The following is a 13,845-nucleotide window of genomic DNA, read 5'->3' on the forward strand; positions in this document are numbered from 1 at the left end:
CCAAGGAAAGACGGAAACATTGATCTGAAAATAGCCGAGGTCGTCAGTACCTTGCTCACTCAAGATAAAAGCACTATTACGCCTATGATAGTATCTGATATCTTCCGAGCTCTCATAGCCTGCAAAGCCAGAGGGAACTCTTTCGAGGGGTGTAACTTGTTGCTACAAATATGGATGACTGAGCATCTCTGTCACTGTTCCCAGCTCTTGAGTTATGGTTCCTCGAAGAAAACTTGCATAGAAGAGTTCTACACAAGAATCAAGGGGGCCAGTCTACCCGAGGGAGTTATGGCATGGACATCATTCTTTCGGACCCTCACCGCCAGCCAAATACAGTGGACACTAGGATGGTTGCCTGTGGATGAAATCATATATATGCCAGCCACTGGACCCCATTTTCTTTTTGACGGGACTCCGGAGTATTCAGCCCTATGCCCTGTATCGAGTCTTGAGACAGTTGGGGAGATGCCAAATAGTTCCTAAAGATGAAGATCTTAGTGGAAAAGTAGTCGAGATCGGGCCCAACGGACAGTTTCCTGAAGCAGCGGTCCGACAAATTTGGAGCGAGTGTCAATACTTAACAGCCAATACATGTGTACGCGATCGGTCCAAGGGTGAAGTTTCACCGGAATACCTTGCTTGGTTTAAGAAAGAAATCGAGTTTGGGAGACCGGCCAAAAGGCCCCATCTCCAGGAGTTCGTCTAGGCGTCGCAAGAACAGTGAGATTGGTTGGCTAAAGAAGAGAGTTGCAGGGCAGAAATAGGCAAGCTGAGGCAACAGATTAGAGATCTGGAATTTGAAAATAGTCTGCAAGCTGATGCCGACCGGGGAGAAAAGAGCAAATTGGCCCAAGAATATGAGGCGCTGAAAGCCCAAATCCGACAAATGCGGAGAGATGCTGACAAACGACAAAGGAGTTGGTCGGATGAGCGGTTAATAAAAGGATTGGAAAAGGAAATCGGTGAGTGCCGGGATGATTTGAAGAAATCTGAGGATACCATAGCACAACTCCAGGCACAATGGGCAAAAAGAACGAAAGAGCGCACACTATACTTACAGCAGGCGAGGAAAGATCGTGAAAAGACCATTGTCAGTCTAAAAAGGAAGGTGACCACCCTAGAGAGCGAGACGGCTAAACAAGCCAAGGCTTTTGAAACCGAGAGTAAACACTGCTATAATCTGATGGCCTCAATGGAAGATGAAATACAGCAGTTACGGAAACAACATCGGCATGATTCTCGGGTTTTGAAGGCTAGGGGGGATCAGATAGAATGCCTACTCCTAGGGAAAGATCGAACCAGGAACAAGATTTTGACTATTGCTCGTGCTATTACCAGGAAATGTCGGGAGTGTGAAAACATGACCCGTACTACCTTCTTCTCGGCGGTGATGATATTTGTGAAGCACATCATGTATGAATTGGAACAGCTGGAAAGGAACCTTACACCTAAACCCGCGGCGAGGCCGAATGACGCCCCGCGGGCACCCAAATTTAAAACTTTAATGTGTTCATAGTTTGAATCTGCATTTTCTTTTTCTTAGAGTCTGTCTTTATTTCGCATCAGAGTATGTCAGTAGTTATTGGTTTGGTTTCGAGTATGTTATTTTCCTTTCCAAAAAAAGCGTCTGGTTTGTAATAGAATGTTTATTAGTGAAAAATCAAAAATTTCCAATATTATCTTTTTATTTTATGCACTTATAAGGAAGAACTACGCCCGGTCTGATTCATGCGGGGACATGATACGTAGGCAATCCACATAAGATTCGACCACCACTAAAAAGAAAAAAGAAAAAGGCAAAGTGAATAAAAGAAAGGAAAAGAAGGAAATAAAAAGAGAGATAAAGAAAGTTTCAGAAACACTTAAACGAGGCACAAACAAAGTAAGCCGGAATGATGCATGCGGTCGAAGCAAAGACATGTTAGAAATGGTTAAAATGCCTAGGAACATTGCATCCCCAACGTGAAATTGCAATATGTGTTAAACTCTAACGCTAACAAGTTTGTTGTCCTTCCAGAGATTTCGAACCAGTTAGTTTGTTAGAACGTTCTAGCATATTACCATTACCAAACAAGATCCAAAGGGCCCATACTAAAAAGCATGACTAGTTCAGACCAAAGTGTCGAGGATGAAAGGACGGAGAACCAAATGCTGAAGGAGGAAATGGATAAGATGAGACAGGAGATGAAAGAAATGCAGCTGGCCTTAGCTAGGGTACAAAAAGTGCCTAACCCTCCCATTATTCCCACTCTCCCACCAGGACACACGCCGGAATACCCTCCCCCGGCCCTTCGACAAGCTTCCCCAGTCACCAATACTATCAGGGAAGAAATGCCTATGATCCCCAAGCTTCACAACCCAATCAGAACCCTCCTCCACCAAATGTTCCTGTTTTCGTGGCACCCCCACCAGCCACGCTGCAAAGATCATCTAGCGAGCCGTTGTTTCAGGCTCACGATAACCAATATTACCCCCTGAACCAACCTTCAAAGCACCCGAGCCTCATACTTATAATACTCACTTCGAGATACCGGTAGAGACTGAAAAGCCGGCTAAGAGCCCAGAGCAAGACGAAGTGCTTCGAAAGTTTAAAAACCTGGAGCAGTCCTTTAGGAATATCCATGGGTTAGGCAACCAAGTCAGTGTGGCCTACAAAGATCTGTGCCCATTCCCCGACATTCAATTGCCGGCAGAGTTCAAGATGCCAAAGTTTGATCTATACGAGGGGTACGATGATCCAATGGCACATCTGCGTGGTTTTTGCAGCAAGATGAGAAGAGCAGGTGGTAAAGATGAGCTGCTAATAGCTTACTTTGGTCAAAGTCTAAGTGGGTCTGCACTTGAATTGTACACAAGATAGGATCCGAGCAGGTGGTACACCTGGGACGATCTAGCACAAGCATTCGCAGGTCACTTCCAGTATAACCTTGATATCGTCCCTGACCGTCTCACATTGCTGAAACTTGAGAAGAAGCCCGGGGAAAGCTTCCGAGAATTTGGGTTCCGCTGGAGAGAGCAGGCGGCAAGAGTTGATCCTTCGATGAGAGAGGGGGAAATAGTGGACTACTTTCTGCAGACTCTGGAGCCAACTTACTTCGGTCACCTGGTGACGTCAGTTGGCAAATCTTTCAACGAAGTAGTAAAAATGGGTGGTATTATTGAAGAGGGACTTAAGTCCAACAAAATCTTGAGCTATTCGGCGATTAAAGCAACCACTCAGGCCATCTAGAGCGGCACGGGAGGTGCGCTCGGAAAGAAGAAAAGGGAAGATGTCGCAACAGTCGAGGCAGGTACTTGGTCCAGATCCAGAGGTCCCCCCTCACTACCAACCTAGACCTCATCACTCAAATTACCCACACATTCCATACGGCCCTCCACAACCCTACTACCCACCACAAGAGCCACACTTCTCTGTCCATCACGCCCAAACTTACACCCAGCCTCCGACTCGCCCGCAATGGCGTGCGCTGGCTCCCCAGAATACATATCCACCTCCACAAAATACATATCCACCTCCACAAAACACATATCCACCTCCATAATACACATATCCACCACCAAGGGCCTACAGGAATCCTTCGGGACCAGGTTTCCGTGGGAATCAGACTTTCAGGAACGAAAGGGAGCAGAGGCCGAGAACATTCACTCCGCTGGGAGAAACCTATACTACTCTGTTCCACAAATTGAGGCAGTTAGGCCTATTGAGTCCTATGGAGCCCAAATTGCCAAATCCTCTTCCCAAAAATCTGGACCACTCGGTAAGCTGTGAATATTGTTCGGGGGCTCCCGGGCATGATACTGAGAAGTGTTGGAAGTTGAAGACTGCCGTACAAGATCTCATTGACACAAATAGGATCGAGGTCCAGGAGCCAGAGGCACCTAACATTAATCAGAACCCGTTGCCGGCACACCATGAAGCCCACATGATCGAACTAGTGCACGAAGGAGGGAAGCTCAAGAAGCCCTTAGAAATGGTAATGATGATCTGTGCCAGTCCGAAAGAAAAGTTGATCAGTGTAAAAGCGGTAGTACAGTCGGAAAGGGTAGAAGGCAAGCCAGTGGTGGTGATAGGGAAGAGTTCGTATGATGTTGCCAAGAATCCAGAGCCGGTCAAAGTAAGGATGAAAATTCTGAATGAAGCCATGTTCCGGATAAGATCTCTGTGAACCATCTGGAGAAAATAGCAGACAAGATTTTCAAGGTCAACAGGGTCACTTTTTCAGACGATGAGTTGCCCGTGGAGGGTACAGAACATAATAGAGCCCTTTATTTGACTATGAAGTGTGAAGACTCGGTAGTCACTCGCGTACTAATTGATAATGGGTCCAGTGCCAATATCTGTCCTTTGGCCACATTGAACAAACTGAAGGTCAATGGTGACAGGATTCACAAGAACATCATCTATGTTCGAGGGTTTGATGGTGGTGGTACAGACACAGTGGTTGACATCATACTTGAATTAACAATTGGTCCAGTCGAGTTCACCATGGAGTTTCAAGTGTTAGATGTGACAGTGTCATATAATCTTCTGTTGGGGCGACCCTGGATCCACACCGCCAAAGCAGTGCCTTCTACACTACATCAGATGGTCAAATTCGAGTGGGATAGGCAAAAGATCGTAGTACATGGGGAAGACAATGCAAGCGCCGTAAGTAATGCCATCGTACCTTTCATAGAGACTGATGATGATAAGGGGTCGTGGGTTTACCAGGTTTTCAATTCGGTTTCAGTGGACAAAGTTCCCGAAGGTGAAAGCATTTCACTTCCCAAAATATTTGCTGCAACTGTCATGGTAGCCTCGGAGATGTTGAAGAACGGGTTTGTGCCAGGCAAGGGTTTAAGGGCTGATCTTCAGGGTATTGTTCAGCCGGTTTCTTTGCCCAAAAATCTGAATACCTTTGGGTTGGGGTTCAGGCCTACAACGGCGGATGTAAGGCAGGCCCCCAAGTTGAAGAAAAGAGTCTGGGTCCTTCCCAAGACAATCCCGCGCCTATCCAGATCATTTGTCAGAGCAGGTATCAGAAAGTTGTCGGTCCTGAAAGTTCTCGGACCACTGATTGGGCCAGATGGAGATTTGAATGAGGGCTTTGAAAGGCTGTTCGCCGATGTCCACATGATAGAAGATGGAGAAGGGTCCAGTAGGTTAGATGTACAGTTTGTGGGGCCTAGGGCAAATATCAACAATTGGATGGCTACTCTCCTTCCTACCCGGAGGGAGTCTTGGTAGTGGGCTCTGATTTTTCTTTCTTGTCTTTTTGGATTATTTCAGGGTTGTAATCCAGTTTTGTTTTGTATTCGGCAAAGTGTAAAACTCTGTTATCCCGTATTTTAATAAAGTGAAAGCTTTTTTTTCTTTATTCTTTTTTTTCTTTATTCTCTTCTTCTTATTTTGTTCTAATTTTGTTTTCTTCTTTTCTCTTTCTGACCAGTTCTCTTTATATTGATTCTAATGACTTGGAGGAGGAGGAGGTGGAGGGCCTCTAGATTTGGTGTGATATGCTGATGATGCCAGTATGTGCGAACCAACCCTAGGAGATGGGAATAATAATAAAATAAATAACAAAAGGTAAACAAGTTAGTAAGGATTCTGAAATGTTTGCGGTATTTAAACACATATTGTGGGAATGTTAATTTGCATCCTAATTTGGGAGCCTTGTTGTGCCCGAGGTAGGCCTAGCAACAAATAGATTTGGAGAAATTCAGTACCAATAACTGCCTCATTTCATTAACGTAAAGATAGACGACCCAAAACAACACTAAATAAGATAAGTCCCTAATAACACTTGGCCTTCTTACATTTGAAAAACAAGTAAACCTAATCTACTTGGTCCCAGAAAGACCCTCTATAGGCTGGATGCTCTTGTTGATCAGTTCCCCCAATTCGCGCAGGTTCAGCAGTAAGAATGCCCTTGCCAAATGTCCTCCTTCATTTCCCTCAGCGTTCTGACAATCGGTGACTCTCTTCCTCATTCTTCATTCTAATTCCATCAGACTGTACTACAAATATTCCAGTGTTTCTTGGATTTAACGGCCCTCTCTTTCCACTCATTGATCATTTCCATATCAGCCTTATGTTGCTCCATATGCTCGATTGCAGACGTGCGAATTCTTTCGCGCAATTTGTTATATTTCACATGTGCTTTGGCAACTTCATCTATGACCATGTTTCTTGGACCAACCCTTGGCTCGAATATTCCTGCTATGTCATTCTTTAACCATGACGGGTAAAAGTACACATGACCAGCATGATATCGATCTGGCTCGATGATATCCTTTTCCACAATAATTTTCAAATGCCACATGTTCTGAGCTTCACATTTGTATAGGATGTCGACATCTTGAAAATCTGCCCTGTAGTGACTCATTTTGGCAACTCGCAGTATGACCTGCCTCTTGCCTGCCTATCTCATAACCCTGAGGGGAAAATAAGGGTATATGCTCATTAACCCACTCAATACCATGTGTGGAACATCCCTGGATCTGATGATGAACTCGTCGGTAGGGAACCACTCGAACATCCATTGAACCTGGTCCTCGGTCAAATTGTTGAAAAACTGCACCCACCCTATCTGATGGATGAAGAAGATGCGGAAAAGACGACTTTCATTACGCCGTGGGGGACTTATTGCTACCCGGTAATGCCATTTGGTTTGAAGAATGCTGGGGCAACGTACATGAGAGAAATGACTACTGTTTTTCATGACATGATACACAAAGAGATTGAGGTATACGTGGACGATGTGATCATAAAATCCAAGCATCAGGAAGACCACGTAGCCGACCTAAGGAAGTTTTTTCAAAGACTTCGAAGGTACGATATTAAGCTCAACCCGGCCAAATGTGCATTTGGTGTTCCATCTGGAAAGATGTTGGGATTCATCATCAGTCGGCGAGGCATTGAGTTGGACCCGTCAAAGATCAAATCCATCCAAGATTTGCCATCGCCGAAGAACAAGACAGAAGTAATGAGTCTGTTAGGGAGGTTGAATTATATCAACAGGTTTATTTCTCAACTCACAGCAACTTCTGAACCCATTTTTCGGCTATTGAAGAAAGATGCTGCGGTAGAATGGACGGCAGAATGTCAGGAAGCATTTGACCAAATCAAAGGACATTTGTCAAATCCACCTGTGTTGGTTCCACCTGAGCCGGGAAGACCGTTAATTCTTTATCTAATGGTCCTGGAGAATTCATTTGGCTGCATACTGGGGAAACACGACATTACAGGAAGGAAGGAGCAAGTCGTCTATTATCTCAGCAAGAAGTTTACAGGCTATGAGGTTAAGTACACTCAACTCGAGAGGACATGCTGCGCCCTAACTTGGGTGGCCCAGAAATCAAAGCATTATCTGTCATCATATACTACTTATCTCATTTCACGCTTGGATCCACTAAAGTATATTTTCCAGAAGCCTATTCCCACAGGGAGATTGGTGAAATGGCAGATATTACTCACAGAATTCGACATCGTCTATGTGACGAGGAGGTCTATGAAGGCCCAAGCATTGGCTGATCACTTGGCTGAGAATCCTGTTGATGAAGTATACGAGCCCTTGAGGACGTATTTTCCAGATGAAGAAGTGATGCATATAGATGAGTTGGAAATTACCAAGGAACCAGGATGGAAGCTTTTTTTCGATGGAGCCGCAAATGCAAAGGGAGTTGGAATAAGAGCGGTACTTATTTCTGAAACAGGACATAATTATCCTGTTACGGCTCAACTGCATTTCTATTGTACCAACAACATGGCTGAGTATGAGGCATGCATTTTGGGTCTACGGCTAGCTGCAGACATGGATGTCCAGGACGTCTTGGTCTTGGGAGACTCGGACCTCCTGGTGCATCAGATTCAGGGTGAATGGGAAACAAGGGATTTGAAGCTCATACCATATCGACAATGTTTGCATGATCTGAGCAAGCGATTTCAATCACTGGAGTTCAGACACATCCCAAGAGTTCATAATGAGGTTGTCGATGCTTTGGCCACCTTAGCATCAATGTTGCACCACCCAGATAAAATTCATGTTGACCCATTGCATATCCAGGTTCGTGATCAGCATGCTTATTGCAATATGATAGAGGAAGAAATGGATGGCGAGCCATGGTTGATGTCAAGGAATACCTCAGGATGGGATATACCTTGAGTAGGCCACCGAAGATCAAAATAGAGCCATTCGGCGATTGGCAAATGGATTTTTCCTCAGTGGAGGAGTGTTGTACAAAAGAACACCAGATTTGGGATTGTTGAGATGTATAGATGCTAGTCAAGCCACGACAGTTATGACAGAGGTACATGCTGGAGTTTGTGGGCCACATATGAGCGGATATGTATTGGCGAAGAAGATTCTTCGAGCAGGGTACTATTGGCTCACTATGGAGCGTGATTGTATTAGTTTCGTGCGGAAATGCCATCAGTGTCAGATACATGGAGATCTGATTCATTCTTCGCCGATAGAATTACATACAATGCCAGCACCATGGCCATTTGTCGCATGGGGCATGGATATCATTGGACCAATTGAGTCAGCAGCTTCCAACGGTCATAGGTTCATTCTGGTGACCATCGATTATTTCACTAAGTGGGTTGAAGCTAAAACTTTCAAGTCGGTAACCAGGAAGGCAGTGCTAGATTTTGTTCATTCCCATATCATCTGTAGATTTGGGATCCCAAAAGTGATCATCACGGACAATGGTGCTAATCTTAACAGCGGTTTGATGAAAGAAGTATGTCAACAGTTCAAGATTACACACCGCAATTCCACCCCATATCGTCCCAAGGCGAATGAAGCGGTTGAGGTAGCCAACAAGAACATAAAGAAGATATTGAGGAAGATGGTAGAAGGGTCCAGGCAATGGCACGAAAAGTTGCCATTTGCATTGTTGGGATATCGCACTACTGTCCGCACTTCAGTAGGTGCAACTCCTTATTTGTTGGTATACGGAACTGAAGCAGTGATACCGGCAGAAGTAGAAATTTCGTCCCTCCAGATTATCGCTGAGTCTGAGATTGATGATTATGAATGGGTCAAAGCCCGATTGGAGCAGTTGAGCTTGATTGATGAAAAGAGATTGGCAGCAGTATGTCATGGCCAGTTGTATCAAAAGAGGATGGCAAGAGCATATAATAAGAAGGTGCGTCCCAGGAAATTTGAAGTAGGACAGCAGGTGCTGAAACGCATCCTCCCACATCAGGCTGAGGCAAAGGGCAAGTTCACCCCGAATTGGCAAGGGCCATTCATTGTAACCAGAGTGTTGTCTGGCGCTTTATGTTTAACAGATATCGAAGGGAAATGCGTCGACATGACTATCAATTCGGACGCAGTTAAGAGATATTATGTATGATTTCTTTTGATTGTAATTGTGGTTTGTTTGTACTTGGCATTTATCGGAGAATGAAATGATGGAGGCAATTCTTTCTTCTATCCAAACACTTTAACCTTTGCTTCCCCCTTTGAGCCTTATTTATTCTTTCATACCCCTCTTTTGGAATCAGTAATGAAAATGAAAGAAAAAGAGAAGAGAAAAATAATGATAATAAAGATAAAAGAAAAGTCACAAGAAAAACAAAGGAGTTGGGAACTACGTTTGACCTGATTCCTCAAAGAAGGATACGTAGGCGCCTCACGGCTCGATCATAGTGTAACAAAAAACAAAAAAAAACCCCAAGCAAGAAAAACTAGGGCAGAAGTTGTATTTATAATTTTGGGAAAGAAAGTTGATTCCAAGAGTTGTAATGTTTTACCCATCAAGATTATTTTGAACCTTTTACCCTTTTTCTTTTAGCCATACACAAATACCCATATTGATGTCCAAAAAAGACCTCTCGATCAGTATCCGAAAAGTGCCAAGTCATGCAAACGAAAGTTGGGAATAACACTTTGATCCCTAGCAGAGAAGAGGATCATAAGCTGGAAATGAATTGGTAGCCGAAAGAATTCCCAGCAGAGAGAGTCATATCGGTAACACTCCAATCCCCAGCTGGAAAAAAATAAAATGAAATGAGAGAGTCTTATCGGTGAAAACCTCCACAGGCACCATAAGGCGACGTAACTTGAGAGAAATAAAATGAGAGAGTCTTATCGGTGAAAACCTTCACAGGCACCATAAGGCGAAGGGAGTTGAGAGAAATGAGAGAGTCTTATCAGTGGAAACCCCTCGAAGGGCGCTGTGAGGCGACAAGACAAGATTGGGTTAAAGGATCCGCATTTGGCAAAGAGTTGAGTGCCTGTTTATCCCCAGCAAGATGAGGCCGTCCGAAAGATTGATTGATACAAATAGACTGGGTTGATTAATTCGGAATGCACGACATGATCGTTGGGATCAGTTATATCATTCAGATAAGTTCTTTCTTTCCTTTTCCCCAACATTTGTTCAGAAAGATTTTTTTTTTCTATCTTTGGAAATCATCACTTTTTCATTTCTTGGTCTAAAGACTTTATCTCCCCAGCAGTTCGTTTTTGAAAAGGATTTTCAGAGCTTATTACCAGTTGCCAAGATGGTGCAAAAACACAATGTGGATAAGACGGGCCAAAGATAAGGCGACAAAGCGAAAAGAAGTTTGTCGCCAGACCAAATGATGAATGGGTCTAGATTCTAAGAGGACCGAATTTCCAGGGGAAGTTGGAGAAAAAACAAAAAAAAAGAACAGTTGAAAAGTTATGGATCAAATTCCAAGAGGATCCCCAGCAGATTTTCGAGATGCAGGAACAACTCCGACAGATTATCGACCAAGTTCCGTGATGGTCGGACAACACAGAGCGGGGAAGGAAGAGAAAAGAAAAACCATCCCCAGCAGGAATATCGTCCCCAACAAATAATATCATCCCCAGCAAGTTTTGTAATAAAGCGCAAAGCAGGGAAAGGAAGAAGGGAAAAACCATCCCCAGCAGGAGTGGCACGACCACTCACCACATTTTAAACTAACAAATTTTTCTTTGATTTGAAGCAGGGAAAGAAAATGTTATTGACAGCGGAAAGACATGGCCACAAAGAAGATTATCAAACTGGGGCAGAAAATTTTCTCTCATTGCGAAAATTTTCTTGAACAGATACCCACTTGGGGAAGATGGAAGATAACACAAGTTTTGAAGGAAGTGGAATCCCCAGCAGTATACGGGAGAAGGCAATACAAGTTTTAAAGAAAGCAAGGTAACCCGAGTGTTAAGGGTAGTGGTCTTTGAATCAGTGCCATCCCCACCATTGTTAAAAAGAGGAAAGTAACTAGTCTTAAAGAAGGAAGATAATTCCCCAGCAGTGTTATCCCCGGCAGATTGCAGAGAAGTGAAAACACCAGTTTGAGGGAAGTAGTTCCAGCGGAAGGAAAGCACCAGCTTCAAAGGAAGTAGTCTTTGAAGAAGAAAAATAACATATTTTTAAATAAAACACCGGTGTTATCCCCAACAGTTTTCAGAGGAATGAAACACCAGTTTAAAGGGAAGCAGTTCTAAAAAAGATAGTTTCAAGTTAGAAGGAAAATGGTTTAGAAGGCAGGAAGGAGCAACAACAATAAAACGCATTTTTAAGAAGTAGTTGAAGTCAGGAACCCGCCTGGAAAATGGAGGTATTATCTCTAAATTGTTTATTGAAGTCAGGAGCCCGCCTGGAGAATGGAGGTATTATTTTTAAGAAGTTGTTGAAGTCAGGAGCCCGCCTGGAGAATGAAGGTGTTATGTCTTTAAGAAATAGTCGAAGTTAGGAGCCTGCCTGAAAAATGGAGGTATTACATTTTGAGTTGATGTTGAAATCAGGAGCCCGCCTGGAGAATGGAGGTATTATAATTTTAAGAAGTAGCTGAAGTCAGGAGCCCGCCTGTAAAACGGAGGTTGTTACAATTTCAAGTCGAAGTCAGGAGCCCGCCTGTAGAACGGTGGTTGTTATATTTTAAGTTGAAGAAGTCAGGAGCCCGCCTGGAGAATGAAGGCTGATTTACTTTCAAAATTACTGTTGGAATCAGGAGCCCGCCTGGAGAACGGAGGCTGATTTACTTTCAAAATTGTTGTTGGAGTCAGGAGCCCGCTTGGAGAATGGAGGCTGATTTACTTTCAAAATTGTTGTTGGAATCAGGAGCCCGCCTGGAGAATGGAGGCCGATTTATTTTCAAAGTTGCTGATAAAGTCAGGAGCCCACCTGGAGAATGAAGGCTGAATTATTTTTAAGTTGTTGTTGGAGTCAGGAGCCCGCCTGGAGAATGGAGGCTGATTTACTTTTAAAGTTGTTGTTGGAGTCAGGAGCCCGCCTGTAAAACGGAGGTTATTATAATTTTAAGTCAAAGAAGTCAGGAGCCCGCCTGAAGAATGGAGGTGTTATATTTTTAAGAAGTTGATGCAGTTAGGGGCCCGCCTGGAGAATGGGGTGTTATATTTTTAAGAAGTTATTGAGGTCAGGGGCCCACCTGGAGAATAAAGGTGTTATATTTTAAGAAGTTGTTGAGGCCAGGAACTCGCCTGAAAAATGGAGGTGTTATATCTTTAAGTTGAAGGAGTTAGGGGCCCACCTGTAGAATGGAGGTGTTTATTTTAAAAATTGCTGTTGAAGTCAGGAGCCCGCCTGGAGAATGGAGGCCGTATTATCTTTTAAAGTCAAGTTGGAGTTAGGAGCCCGCCTATAGAACAAAGGAGTACACATTCAAGTTGAAGTCAGGAGCCCGCCTGCAGAACAGAGGAATACATTTCAAGATCAAGCCAGAAGTCCGTAATGCGGAGGGTTACAACAAAAATACCCCCAGCATGAATCCCATTTCAAAAATCTGAAAGAAGACTACAAGAGCAAGTCGAAGATAGATAAGATTCTGTAATCATTAGTCTAGTCTAGCTTTATGTTTTCTTTCTAGCAATGGTGTAATAAGGAGGTCGGAAAGCAGTAGTAACAGCGAAGATGCAGTCCCATGGTAGTCCCAGCTACCAAAACTTCCCGAACTACATTAACCTGATTCCCTTCTAGCCAGGGATATGTAGGAAACCTTTGAAGCAAAGGTTCGGTTAAATCTTTTCAAAAATGCTTCACACGGAGTATTCCAATGGGCAAAAATCGCTCGTATCCGCTCACTTTATCTTTGCACGAAAACTCTTTGTGTTTTCGGACAAAGAGGGGCAGCTGTGAGCACGTGATTTTTGCCCTATGAGAACTACTCCCAAAAATTCAAAATAAAATGGTTTTGTGTTGTTTGTGATTTATTTGTATTTTGTCTGTACATGTTTATTTCTACTCTAATTAAGAAAAATACAAAAATATGTGTTGCATGTGCATTTAGGATTTAATTTTACTATTTAGGAATTAATTAAACAATCAAGTTTGTTTTACAAAATGGAAAAATCACAAAAATATGAATTTTTGGTAGCTTTGTCATTTTTATTGTTTAATTGTGTGATTTTTATTTTAATCAATATTTGATCTTGTGTGTTAATTGTTGTGAAGGGTTAATTAATATCTTTTTAAAATAATCTTGGTTTTACAATTTAATTTAGGAATTTTGGTTTTTAGGAATTAAAGAAAGTAAAAGGGAAAAGAAGAAACAAGAGAAGAAAGGGTAAAAATTCGGATTGGGCCAGTTTAAAAGGGAAAAGTTCAGGCCCAAATGTCACCCCCAAGTCAGCCCATACCCGCCCCAAATCCAGTCCACCTGCGACCAGTCCAAAACCACATCGTTTGGGCATTGTGAATCTGGACCGTCAATCTTATACGATCAAACGGTCCAGTCCGTCTCCAGATATATCCAAACGACGTCGTATCTGGCCAATAAATCAAAGTCATTGATTTGTTTTGATCTAACGGTCCCAGGCTTTCTCCATAACCCGGTCCATTTCAACCCGGATCGACCCCGCCCCAGTACTACTCCAAACGACACCG

The sequence above is a fragment of the Nicotiana sylvestris genome, chromosome 3 (genome assembly GCF_000393655.2).
Source record: "Nicotiana sylvestris chromosome 3, ASM39365v2, whole genome shotgun sequence".
NCBI classification, from domain to species: Eukaryota; Viridiplantae; Streptophyta; class Magnoliopsida; order Solanales; family Solanaceae; genus Nicotiana; species Nicotiana sylvestris.